Source organism: Lepisosteus platostomus, chromosome 11 (assembly GCF_059453375.1).
Source record: "Lepisosteus platostomus isolate fLepPlt1 chromosome 11, fLepPlt1.hap1, whole genome shotgun sequence".
Classification (NCBI taxonomy): Eukaryota; Metazoa; Chordata; class Actinopteri; order Semionotiformes; family Lepisosteidae; genus Lepisosteus; species Lepisosteus platostomus.
In genome coordinates this window covers 11700347-11714626 of record NC_142621.1, presented here as the reverse complement: position 1 = coordinate 11714626, position 14280 = coordinate 11700347, and the positions used below count along the sequence as shown (strand labels likewise).

Here is a 14280-nt window from a genome sequence, read left to right as displayed (position 1 = left end):
AAATGTGTGGGACCTTCTGAATCAGAACATCCTCTACTGTGTCTCCAATCTTTTTTTCTGAACTACGGTTAAAAATTGGAAAGTATCAATGCACTTAACTCAAATCTTTATCCCTTAGGACTGTTTATATCTCATAAATGTGGTGTTTCATTTTCAACATACTGTGGCCTTCAGAATTATTGAGACACCTCAGGTCTTTCTGTTAAAGGTTGCCTTTTGTCAAAACCATTTATCCAATTTGTGTCAAGACTTCCGAAGGCTGCGGTAGCCTGCTGCAATGTGCATGATGAGACTCTGTTTTGTTTTTTTTTGCGGTGTCTAGACCTGGATCCCATTGCTTTCATACAGGATGGCAGAATTTTTTAGTCAATACAAATTGCGCCAAACTCCCTTTGAGCAATTCAAAGAGCATAGGGACAGTGAGGATCCCTGAAAAAGCCAGTATTACTACAGTATGATAAAACATGGTTCTATTTAAACTAGACTATTTTGTCATGTAGTCAAATAGAAGTTTTTAAAACACTTCATTTAAGCATAAAGTGTTTCTGACAAAGAATGTCATGTTAAAAGAATTTTCATTTGTATTTGATATGAGCAGATTATAAATTATAAGAATTCACATATTAACTATATAGGGTGGCCTTACATTTCAAATTCATTGTAAATACCTTTAGTAATATTCCTTATAAATTCATGTGTGTGGCCCTTGTTCATCAAGAGGAATTCTGTAAATCATGCCTGCACCCACTGTCAGAACCCTGATATTATTTTAATTAAACTTTATTAGATGCATGCTCGTTAGTTAGAAACAGCTTAGCTATATTATATTTTAATGTATTTGATAATTAAATATATTGTAAATGTGATCTTCTTGAGCAAAGACATCCCCAAAATTAATACTGCACTATTGGTTGTGATAATTAATCAGCTAAAGTCTTACACATGTGTGAATTTGGTATAATAAATTAATAGATTTGCATGGTATTTAGTTTTTGTGGAAACTGCATATTATTTATATTTTCAATTCCACAATATTAAAAACAGGAAGTACTTTGCATGTGCATTTAAATACTGTACATTTGACCACAAGACTGAAATGTAGATGAGCTACAACACAATTGCCTATATAAACAAAACTGGAATGTTTCATTCTGGGTATGTAAGGATAGTACTTTAAAAGGTAGGCTTGATCTGCTGACAATTTTTTGGTGTCTTGTATATGAGCTTTACAGATACACACTTATTTAAAGTACCCCACCAACAGCAGAGCGCTACACTGCACGACTTCTCATTCTCACTGCCCACACACTGAGCTTCAAAGTCTCCCTGAGCTCTGAGTGTGAGACAAGGTGTAAGATAGTGCTGCTGTCCAGCTTATGCTGTGTGTGATTTATTAAGAGGGAACTGGACTGCCAGAAAGCATTTGCTCTGTCTGTTTATATTTAGGTCTATATATACTTTCCCAAATTAAAGTCCAGTACTTCAGTAATTCAGCCTTCTCGATTAAGTTAACAAATGAAGCTATTCACTCAACACATAATCAAACAATAACACAACATAAAATCAGAATATACATCCTTGTTTTGAAAAAAGCTCCCCTATACTGCCATTCAGGTACTTCAGATTATGTTCTGTATCAATGTTATAAAAGCAATAAATGAAAGAGATTATACCAAACCACTCATTAATCTTATAATAGGAGTCTTCACAATTTCAATGGGATGGGTTTTTTTTATCGAAAATCATACCAGAAACCTTTACTCAAGAGTTTCAAGGGGGAGAAAACTGAAAATTCATCACATTTTTGGTATATTTAAAAACCCTGTTTACGGAAAAATCCAAAGGATTCATTTTATTTTTCTAAAACTTCTGGGTACATACTGTAGCTTGTGAAAAGTTCCATTATGTGAAATTCTACCCACTAAAAATAAACTGTAAACAGTTTAAACTGTAAACAAGATTTAAAAATTGTACCAAAAATCATTTCAGACCTCTCTCGACAAATGTTTTATGGAGAAGCGAAATAAAGATATCATTCATTCCCCATTTTGTGTTTTTCAAACAGGAAGCAGCATGGCGAGTTACTGAATGTTTCAGGAACTCCCAAAATACATGACCAAAATGTGTATTGCTTAGAGTATTTCAGTTTAAACACCCTTAGAATAAAGCTGCTGTGAACCACTAAGTAGCAACTTCATGAGTCAAACTGTTGTGAAAAACTCAGTGTTACCAAGACCCACCGAATCAACAAGAACACTGAAAAAGCACAAACCAGAGAAAACTAGAGTTCTTACGATTTTTAGATTTATAAATGTAGTATCTGAAACACCGGAGTACTTAAAAAATAATACAGAGCAACCATAATCCTAAAGGAGTGGTTTATTCTTGAAGGGCACTAATTTTTAAAGAAACCAACCAGCAGAAATAGCAACATAACTCAAAATGTGTTACACTGTAGTTCAGTGCTATGTGCAAGAAACAGTAAGCACTCCAGTACGTATGTTGATCTCTCACTTCCACTGAGCTCAGGCAATTACATTGTTCCTGTTCTTTATGGATTGTGGTGTGATAGCTGCAGAAGCATCTTGCACATGATTATTCTCAATTAAGCCCAACATATACAGTACACAAATACAGTACATAACTGTCCAAGCCATATACAATAGGCTATTGACGTGCATAGTAACATTTGAAAACACAAAGGTCTTTCGGCATACAGCATGAACAAACATACGGATGTATTGGTGATTACTGGTTGTTCAAAAAACACTGCTATATTTTGTTCTAACGGTCAACTTTTTGTGATTGGATCATAAAGTATCCACTTACAAAACACAACTCCAGGCAATGCTAATGTAGCTGATGAGAAAGAAAATGAAGTCAATCTACTTCTACTTGAACAGATTTTGCCCTGCGCCATAATTTAGGATCACTTTTGCTGTGGCCCCTGCTTTGCAAGTAAAAATGAGAAATCTTTTCAAAATAAAACTATTATAATATATATTATAATCAAAATACTTAAGGTGTCTGATGGCCTTCACTAAAGATATTTATTGCACTACAAATATTTTGAAAAGATAAGTATCAAAAAACTAAAATGTGGAGTGGCACAGTGACCCAGTTATTAGTGTTGCTGCCTTGGAGCACTGGGGCACTGGGCTCAGTTCCAGTCCAGGGGTGCAGTATGCCCTCCCCATCTTCACATGGGTCTTTGCTGGGTGCTCTAGTTTCCTCCTACAGTCCAAAGACATACTGGTAAGTGAATTGGCTTCTAGGAAAACAGATCACAGTGTGAGCATGCGCTTGTTTGTGTCCGTGTCTCTGGCTCATCTGTGACACTGAATTGGATAAAGCGATTAGGAAATGTATCGATGGATGGATGGAAGGAATTCAAATGTTTCTCTCACATTCTAAACATTCCCTGTGGTTTAAAATGGTTTAAAATCTATCACGTAAATCATGAAAATGGAACTTGAGAAAAATCTAATTATATAGAGATTTAGGAAACTGAAAGTTTGCCTTTATATACTCAACATTACAGAACAGTAAGAAGATCAGATGTAAACATAACATGGTACAGTACATGTAACAATATGGAACCCACTCAACTGCCTAATTGGCCAGGAAGATAAAGGTATAAGTACATAATTATGGTTTGAGTAAAAGATACAGATTCACTTTGTAAAAATAAATGAGCTTACCAAAACCTAATATGCATATTTTAGATGATTTTGTTGCCATTATTTTAAAAAATATATCTCCATGTTTATTTCATGAATTTGAAAGTATAATTCTTTGGTCAAGTTTTACAGCTATACAAGATCCATCACCTACAGTATCTACTGTATGCTACTGTACATTTCACAAACCTCTACAAATGTAAGTCTCTGAACCTGTTTCTGCCATTTGCTGTAGCACAAGAAAATAGGTTGATTAATACTGTCTGCAGTCACGTTTCTTATCAAAAGTTTGAGAGTTCAGAATGTCACTTGTAGCATGAAATAATCTTGTTCTGAGTGAGACTCTGACCTTTGAAGCATAGAAAAAAAACAAAAGAAATAGCACTAACAGAAAAGCTTAATCAACTCGGATATCTGATGCTTAAAATATCTACTCATGGTATTGTCAGATTTATAACAAAATTACTTTAGAAATTGTACTCCATGCTTCTGATAGATATTATGACAGCATAATAAATCCTTAATTGTTCTGTTTTACAACAAACACAAATGAAGTGCTATATTTACTGCATTTGAAAAAAAGGACAAACTCACTCACAGACAGAATCAAAGACACATTACATAATCCGATTCCATGATTTCACGCACTTCATCTTAAAAGATTTACAAAGACTGAATTTTCTTTTCCTTAGGGATTATTTCCCAGATGCCCCATCTGATCTGTCAGTGTTAGGTCAATTTTATGCTGATTTTATGGGTGAGAGGATGAGAATCACTGCCAGAAAGAGCTGCGACCAAAGACAAAGTACCTAGAGCACTCTGTTCTGTCGACTTTTTTTCTCCATAAGGCTGTGTATTAAAAGCTAAACTATTCAAACATACCTCAGGACACATGCTTATTCATATGAAGAAGGGGGACTTGCAAATAACAACCCCTGTGGGACAATTTGTTTTTCCTTTTATAAGAATTTATATGGAAAGCCCAGATTCAGATCAACTTTCTATTGTGTCCTACTTTATATAGTTTGAAGAGGACTTTTTAAAAAATATATCCAAGAAAGACTTGTATATTTATAACACTTTGAAGTGATGAAAGGGAGTGTAGACAATCTTAGTGGGGAGACAAACAATGGGTGTAAACAATTAATATACATTTCTCTTATTTTCTTAAACTAAACTAACAATAAGTAGTTCAGGTGAAGAAGGCTCCACGGCCAAAACGTTGTTTTCTTTCTTCTCTTTTCAGCATGGAATAAACCTATTACTTGTTCCTTTGCAATCTAACAATAATTCACATTCAAACAAAAAGGGATATATTACCTCTCCTACTACAGATAAAAGAAACCATATACAGTAGCATAAAATTGATGAAAGGTTATTTTATTATTCTTGATAGACTATACAATACAGGAACAATATTGAATTAATAAAGTATGTAAACTGCAACGTATTCTGTATGCCTCTTTGCATAATGTATTGTAATACTGCAGTAATGGTACCAGTAATGGTATTCCAAGGCACACATTAGTAAAGTGTAAGTTAATTCTAGAGTGATTTTCAGAATAGATTCCCAGGCGCTTCTAAATGCACTGAATTCTAACATGTTTAGGTCATTTATTACATTTAAAATGCCAAAGTCTCTGGCTGCAAATTACATATGGTTAGTTTTTATTTTAAAGATAGACTGGCTAATTCATAAAGGAAAACTTAAAAAAGCTTTTACATGATGTATTGGGCTTATAATTCTTCTTTAAAAATTCAAAGATTTTTTAAAAATTATTTATCACAGCCATTACCCATTCATAAAGATTCCCTACACCTTATTGTATATGCACTATCCCAGATACAGACAGGCTCCAAAGATACAATGGGGATTAATGGGTTAAGGATGAAAGTTGAAGGTTATGAGGGTAAACTCAACCCCCGCTGTTCAGCCAGAGGAGAAAAATGTCACCATGACAAACCTCGGCCTGGTTAATCCCCTCGTTCTTGGTCCTTTACCCTCCTGAGATGTGCCTGCTGAGACTGTGCCTATTCTCAGCAGGTCTGTGAAACATACTGGTGCACATGAGACACACACACAGCTGCTAAAATATTCAGACACCTTGGTCTCTTCTTTGGAAATACGCCTGGGTCAACAAGGTAGTATAATCCTCCATTGTAAAAGCCATTTTAATAACACGACTCACTTTTTTCAGGTCTCTAAAAAAAATGCATATTTTTTTCCCCAAATGTCTTAAAGAACAATATAATGAGACCGCATTGCAACACTTTGTTGCAGATACACATTCAAACATACAGTATCTTAGCATTTTAAACCTTGCTAAGAAGAAGCTTGGTATTGATAACCACGTGTGTGACATACACCGCCATATGGAGCAAATGAAAAATATTTGTGTATTTATTGAGAAACATCACATGAAAGAGGGTTTTTAAGATTAGATCAAACTTGAAATTTATGGAAAAGCTAGGGATCCCAGGAAACATTTACATTCATAGACACTCTTTTGCATACAATTGCAATGCTACTGTATGCCACCATTCGTTATGAAAGTATAATAATGTATGCTTAATAATACGCTCAAATTCTTCTATAAGAAAATTAAGACAGAAATATTGATGACAAACATATGCTGATAAAAAGAAAACAATTTCATGCTGATAATTAAATGTCTTTCTTTCTACATTTTTGCCTTTTTACTTAGGAAGTAGTTTAAATTTCAGATTCTGGTGTCTGACAACAAAAGTAATAAAATCCTCCAAATTTCAAAAGGTCCTAAGAGGCCGGAAGGAACTTTTTCAAGTAAGTGCTTTACTTTGTATTTGAACAAGTAAAACACAATGTTTCAGCTGTTGAGCATCCTTAGGGTGTCAAATTCAAAATATTTCTATTTGACACATCGGCGCCTTCTGTAGGAAATTAAATATAGAACAGAGTCATTCTTATTTCATTCTACACACTTTGTCAGCTAAATAACAAAGTGTTAAATGATTCAAAATCTTTGAATGTTTCATGAGATGAAGTCAGTTGTCTGTGGTCACTACACTAAGGTTCTTGGATGCAAGACAGGATGCTGCTGTGTTGCAAATCCAAACTCTCACAAATAATAAATCTTAGCAAAAATCTGGAAGGCTTCAGTCAGTCGTGCCAGAATCACATAAAAAGTGTTCTCAACTCACTATCTGCTTAGTACCTTTACTGCGTCAGTATATTTTATTTACAGTATTTAAACTGGAAGTAAACTTCATTGAGATCAATCATCTTGCTGACATGGACTTCCTAGCATGATTGCGGTAGGTGTAGTGTGCATTCATTCAAACTAAACTTCATGAACTCCACACAACATGTTAATTAAAAAGCTTTTTTTTTTAATTAACACTTAGTGTAAGTATAACATACCACTCTATAAACTTTCTTCACCAGTTCTCTAAAAATAGACAGTAAACGATAAGCCAAATGATGTGATATCAGAAAACCATTGCAGCTCTTATAAATAGCACCTACACAGTTTTTGACTTCTAAATGTGATTACTGGACACTGTCTTTGATGTTCACGTTCCAAAACAGCCAAGTTAATTAAGCATTCTGAAAAAGGGGGATTTTTAAAAGTTTTGATCTTCCTCAATGCCAAATCCCTGAGTCCCTGACATTTGGACTTTATCAGCAAAGTGCTTTGTGACCTTCATAGTTATCGAAAGAGAAGAAACCACAACACTACAAATCTCAGAGAGATCTGCCCTACCCCACACAGGATTAATTTCAAACATCTGCAAGCACTAAAGCATCTCTTCTAAGCGTTGCCCTTCAGAGCATCAGAAAAAAGGAAAAACTACAGTAGGGACTATGTATGTTCGATATATGATATAGCTGAGTAAGAAAAAATTATGCAAATACCCATCTTCTTTACCAGTTTATATTATTTTTGCTTTCAAAAATTCATGTGGTGTTCTATTTGTGTTGTTAATGTTGTATACCACAGGACACTAAGCATCCAGAAATCACTGCATCTTAGAATGTTTAATGGCCATAGGCATCTAATGGCGCCAAAATAAAGTTGTTTGTTTACAATAAATATTGGGTTATGATTAGTACAGAAGGTGCCCGACACCAACATGTTGTATTAAATATTAGGAATGTTTAAGTATTTTCAATAGTTTAACTTCAGTCAAAAAAAGGCTGAAACCTTAAACAACAGTAGCAACACTATAAAATTATAATAAACCTCACTTTGTTTAGTTTTACAAAAAGGGTAGAATGCAATTGGAACTAAAAAAATGTGCTACATCAGAAATAACTATTTTCAGAGGTATTTCAGATTTTTTGTTTTGTTTTTGTTCATTTTGTTCATACAAAAAATGTATATTCTATATTACCTTCGATACTCCACTGCAACCAGTGCCAATCTAATTAGAATCAAACTAATCTTTCTGAAATACAACACCCGTCAAAATGCATACAGATGAGGAAAAAAATGTCTTTTCATGCATTTCAATTGTCAAAACCAGAATGTTAAAAAAAACATCCTTCAGAAGACACCTATTCTGATAAAAAAAAAGCATATTCTACCAGATGGAGTAATTTCAAAGTAAAGAAAACAGGGCTAATGGGTGAGAATTGAATTGAAATCACCTAGATGGAGTAAGTAATTTCTTTTCTTCGCACCCATATGAAACTGTGGGTGATCGCTGTAATAGAACCATCACTGGTGAGGGGCCATTATTCCCTAGGGCTTTGAGTGCAACTAACCTTCAACAGGAACATGGCTGTATGGCAGATGTTGTGCTTTGATATGGCCATAGCAAGCAGAAATGCACAGGTCAGTTGCAAATCAATGTTTTGACGTTCCTCGGATGCTTGTCTTTAAAAGTCAACACCCTGGCTTTGATAAGGAGAGAGCAGGAGGAATAGGTTAATAGGTTGCTGGTAGTGAGATCCATGTTTCTTCAACAGCTGGTATAAGTTTTCATCACTTCGATCTTGAGATATAATGGAGAGGAGAAGAGGCTGACCAAAAAAATCATATAATGTATTGTCTAATATTATTATAGCACATTGTCCTACTATCCAGCTGTCCTAAAGCTGCGGTACTGAGGAAGCTTTCAGTAAAGTACACTTGCATTCTCTCTAAAAGTCTTGCTTACAATTTACTGTTTATTTGTGTTTAACGAAATGCACAGCACTTTTCACTGAATCTCAAACACATCCACGCTTGCTACATCATTAATACAGGGTAAAGATACAACATGTCAAAAACAAGAGACCACTGCTTCTTTCCCTACCAGGAGTAAATTAAACTAAATTAATATTTGTCAACTTAAAACAAAATGCTAATATTCAATATCTTTAAAGGATAAAATGAACTGCTTTGACTCCTGGCTCATCCACCGCTATTTCAGTGGTTAAATACTTCCTCTTGATCTATACATTTGTATATGGTAAAGCACAAAGGAGTCAGCATAACCAAATTGAAACTAAAAGTGTTAAAAAGGTTTTGCAGCAGATACATTACAGATTTTTTTTTAATTGCAGAAAGAGTTAAAGATATTCATAGCACCTCAGAGGAGCAGAAAGTTTTGTGGCTTTTTTAAACTTGCACCGATCGTCAGTACAGCTCACCAGTGAAAAGCTGCTAGAATTGTTCCCAGTTTTAGTTAATAATATACCTGCATAAAGAAAATACCGTAAAGAAGGTAGATCTTACATTCAACATTCAACCCCAATTTCCTGTGACTCAAAGCTAATTTCTTTTATGTGTGCCATCTACAATGTATTTTTAATTCCTCAAAGTATTTGTCTAGCCTGCTGAAGAAATATCTTAGTCAACGAAATTGTCCTTATCATGCTCCAGGCATTTGGGTAAAGTACTTCTGCTGTGTTTCCACTTTTATAAAAAATACAACTCCTTCACCTAAATTTAGTATTAGTCAGTTCCCAATACTTGATAGATTTAGGTTCATAAAAGAGAAATCTATGGTCTAAAATGACTTCTAAAGCTGTGATTCCTCTCTCTCTTGATCTACCAATGCAGCATTTTCAAAGTTACAGTATATCTGTTGCTTGCTGTCTGTCTTTTGAAAGACACCATTAGTGACATAGGCTGGCTAGGAACGTTTAAGGCTCATATGTTATGGATGCCTTTGGTCTCTATTCTATTGAGTCTCTACACTAGACATTCCTTAATGTGTGTGCTGCCTATGTAGTCCAAAGCTTCAGCTGTCCATTAACACTTAAACATACTTCATTGCAGCAGTCAAGGGGCCTCTCCAAGGTGAGGGGGAAAATAAACAAAACAGATTGCACATCCACATTACACTCAATAGTACACTGCATGCACTGTACAGTATACTACATACTACATACATGGTAAACACATTCTTCTTCTGAGATGAGTAATCATCTCAGTTAAAAAATTAAAAAGCCTTATCAGAGTAATTCAAACATAAATGCGATACAACTACCAAAGAAGCTTGTGGAGCTGGCCAAACCACATTATTATTTAGTGGTGTAAAAGGTCAATACTTCCATCCATCCATTTTATTCATTACAGGGTCGCAGGTGAGCTACAACCTATCCTGACAAGGAACAGATACAAGGCGGGATACACCCTGGATGGGACGTCGGTTCATCACAAGGCACACACGGACACAAACGTGCACACACTCACACCAGGGCAAATTTTTCTAGAAACCAATTAACCTACCAGTATGTCTGGACTGGGAGGAAACTAAAGCACCTGGAGAAAACCCACCTGAAGACGGGGAGAACTCACAAACTCCACGTAGATAGCACCCCAGGACTGGAATTCAACCCAGAGCCCCAGTGCTGTGAAGCAGCAATGCTAACCACTGCCGCCCAAAGTTTATGGTACTGTACATGATGTTTCAGTTATATATTTAGATTTCACTCAAGATCAGCTTCTAAGTTCTCTTCAAAATGGTTTAACAAAACTAGCTGTACTTAATGTTCCTGTTTTTTTAGCTATTGTGTTGGTAACAGGCTTGAACATGCATGAGAATAACCAAGTGTCTATCTGAAGACTCCTTGTGTGCAACTAGAACTCTTGTTACCATTCATGCCAGTCTTCCTTTTAAGACGATGAAGGACCAAGTGGAACTTGCTTCTCCCTGTTCTTCTTTATTTTTCTCTGCCTTTTTTCATTTTTTCTTTGCTTGGTCAAAGGTTAAACTGCTGAACTCTAACCTCATTGGCAATGATTTTTTTTTTATCTATGAAAGATTTATTTCACAGTAGGCAGTGGTCTGGATTAGCCCCTCTCTCTCCGAACAAAGCCCATGTCTTTGTACCAGCGGTTCGTGTAAGAAGCCTGCACGTAAGAGGAAGCTGCAGCTACTTAACATTCACAATAATGGCATTGTGTGTTTGTAGTATGAGGCCTGCTTCTTGGTGTCTAGACTTTCACCCAGCTAGTCAAGAAACAGGAGAAAATCCTATCAAGCAGTCAAGTGAAAGTTAACTAAGGTAACCCGCTGTGAACCTGATGAAGATGTCAACTGAACATACGGCAGAAATTTCTATTGTTGAACACCCCCACCCCCCTCCTCCTCCCTGAGGAAGGGGAGGGAGAGGATTTCAGAGCCAAAAGCATGGAATAACTGTGGTCATCACTTTACTTCTGGATCAGTAGATTTATTCTAGCTGCAAGGAGCTCCACCCCCAGCATTCTCAGTTAAAGGGGTAAGAAGATTAGTGTGCATCCTTTAAGATACGAAAAGACTCAGTGTCGCTAAAAAAAAATGTTTTTCCAATTGCTTTTCACAAATTGCATTACATTTCATGCTAATTTATTGATAATAAAAAGCATAAAATGAAACACTCCCCGCAAAACGGTATTAAAACTGGATTTAATACTAAACTTCTGGGGATAGTCATGTAATACACACTCAATCTCAGCACATACATTTACACAGATCTTTTCCCAGCTATTTTTTCTCATGACTACTACCCTTTTAAATATCTAGTAGTATTATCTTCCATTTTGTACTACTGGTGTAGCATATATACAGTAACATGTTCTGGTATTTGCAAAGATAAGACTCCCAGAAAACTTATACCTCAGTGCAATTCATAAAAACAAACTGCACTGTATTTCAAATCAAAATCAGAAGCAGTATTTTTGCTCTTCTAGTGGGTAATGCACAGCTTTCTGAGTATTGTATGGTTCTTTTTGCGGCACAGTACGTTAGTATGCAGAATGCTACATCATTAAAATGAGCAACTTTGATATAAAAAATACAGACAGTTGTCTTACAGTTCAATACAATCACAGACAAGCTGTAGTATCTGAGCTCTTGACCTTGAACTTCAAGCTCATCCTGACACAGAAACTCAAGTTGCAAAACTAATTTTCGTATTCAACACAGGTGTAGAGGTTTTGTGTGGAAAAAACAGATATCCCAACTAAATGTTGGGGTGATTACTTAATTACACTTTTGTAGACGATATCAGTTTCTTTTAATTAAGTTGAACGGTATTATAGACTCAATGTTAACTTTTCTGCCTAGCCAAACTTATTGAGGCGGAGCATGAAAATATGTAAATTTGATTAATATCTCTTTTCAACACCGCATCAATCATTACATTTTTGCCAAAACGCAAGAAATGTCTGAAATGTCTTCTGCCAGCCAGAGACAGAACTGGCACACTTAAAGTGTAAAGCATTTCCAAGAAGAACATTAGTTTTGGGAAACTTCCAGAGCCTGCTTTGAAAGAAAAAAAAGTGCAAAAAATATACTGTTACAGACAAGTTTTTTTTCCAGTGAAAAAATAAACTGTTTTTCTCACCTAATCCACAGGGATATAAATATTTTACCTAGTTATTAAACATGACATAGCTAACATTTTCTATCCACTTCAATAATAGCTGCAATACTGACATATGCTTAATTCCATTAAAACTATTTTAATTGTTAGCATATTTGTGAGGGGCAGACAATGTGTTGTAGCACTATGAAAACGATCAGTTAAGATTACTTTGAAAGTGCTACAGGCATAATTTACAAGATTAAAAAAAATAAGTCGACTGTAGTTTCAATGTATTGTATTTCAATTTTGCCAAGATCTAAACTTAACTTTAATCTGAACAAAAAAGAACTAGGCCACAGTTTGGTTTAGGAACTGGAAAATGTATAAATGAATAAGTGAGGCGTTAATACATTTCTAAATGGACAATATTACCTTCTGCAAATCACCGTAGGGCTAGTGTTAAGGGTATGGTTCAGGATATGGTCAGGATTGGGGTTTTATCAGTAACAAGGAATAAATCTGCAGTAGAGGCTGGTTATTATCATGTACTAACCACTCTATTAATACTTTATAATACATATTATTTAGAAAACAGTTATAATTGACCTGTATAACACCTAATCTAAAGTGGTACCCATTTTATATTTACATTGTATAAATATACAAATTAAGTTGTATATTTTTACCATACCATATTTATCATACGTACCAGTGTTGGATTTTACATATTTAATTGAATTATAATTGAATAACAGTGTTTCTGAAACAGCCCCATTCATGTAGCAATCTAAAACCTTAACTACTCATTGAATACAGATGTTTCAAACAAATGAACACATTTAACTGTGTAATGTAACAAATTTATATGACCTATTGTTAGCACCACAAACAGTAAGCTATGGTAAAACCAATAATATACTTAGAATCTTTTTTTTAAAGAAAAATATTTAATACTTATTTGAACATATATTATGTTTGGTCTCTTTACAAGGAAACAGGAGACAGAGAGTACACAACCACATTATTTATATGAAGGCCTTCTACACAATCTGATTGAGAGAAACATGTAGACATGTTAATGAGTTGTTAGTTGTTGTTAATGAGTCTGTAGTGTCGATAAATATTATCTTCCAATAATGTTATATGATTAAAAAGTGGACTTATTAATGAATCACTAACAGTATAATATGTAAAAGGATAAGTCACACATTTGAGCTACTATATATGGTAAACTGCTGTTCTCCCCTTGGTTTTGTACAGGTATGCACATTTTTCAATCTTAAAAGTAGTTCCTTTTCACAGAATTAGTAGGACTTCCCTGAAGAAGCAAGACAAGACCAAATACTGCTTCCCACTTTTACTTTCATGGGTGAAGTAAAAGTTTAATTATGATTACGCTAAAAAGGTTTTTGGAGTCAGCACTCTATGGAGATCAGGTGGCTGATCAGTATTTTTTTTACTGAAATACCATTAAGCTAATGTCTATGTAGAAGTCCACAAACCAGTAACAACAGGTAACTGGTAAGATCTAATATCTGCATGCATTACAAAATAAAACATGACCTTTTGTTTTTTTCAAATGTTCAGACTATTCAACTTTAACACTGCATTTACAAGAATAGTACACTAAAGATCAAATCATTCACCATTTTAATCATCATTTAAAAAACGTCTTGTTCAGTTCAATTCTCAGACGTTCAGCTATGTCCACAGGTAAACGTTTGTATAGTTGTGCAAATAATCATCTCGTTCTTACCTTCATGTAAAAGAAATGCTTGTGTTTTCAAAATTCTGAATACTTATAATGATTTTATTTTTAAAAAGTATAGTTAAATG

The 14280-nt window shown here is 34.8% G+C and overlaps 1 protein-coding gene across 2 annotated transcripts in view; it reads right to left on the bottom strand.

Moving 5' to 3' along the window:
* The window catches only part of dennd1b (DENN/MADD domain containing 1B), a 96031-nt gene that overhangs the window by 67483 nt on the left and 14268 nt on the right, over positions 1-14280 (bottom strand). The gene's annotated exons all lie outside the window — the stretch shown is intronic.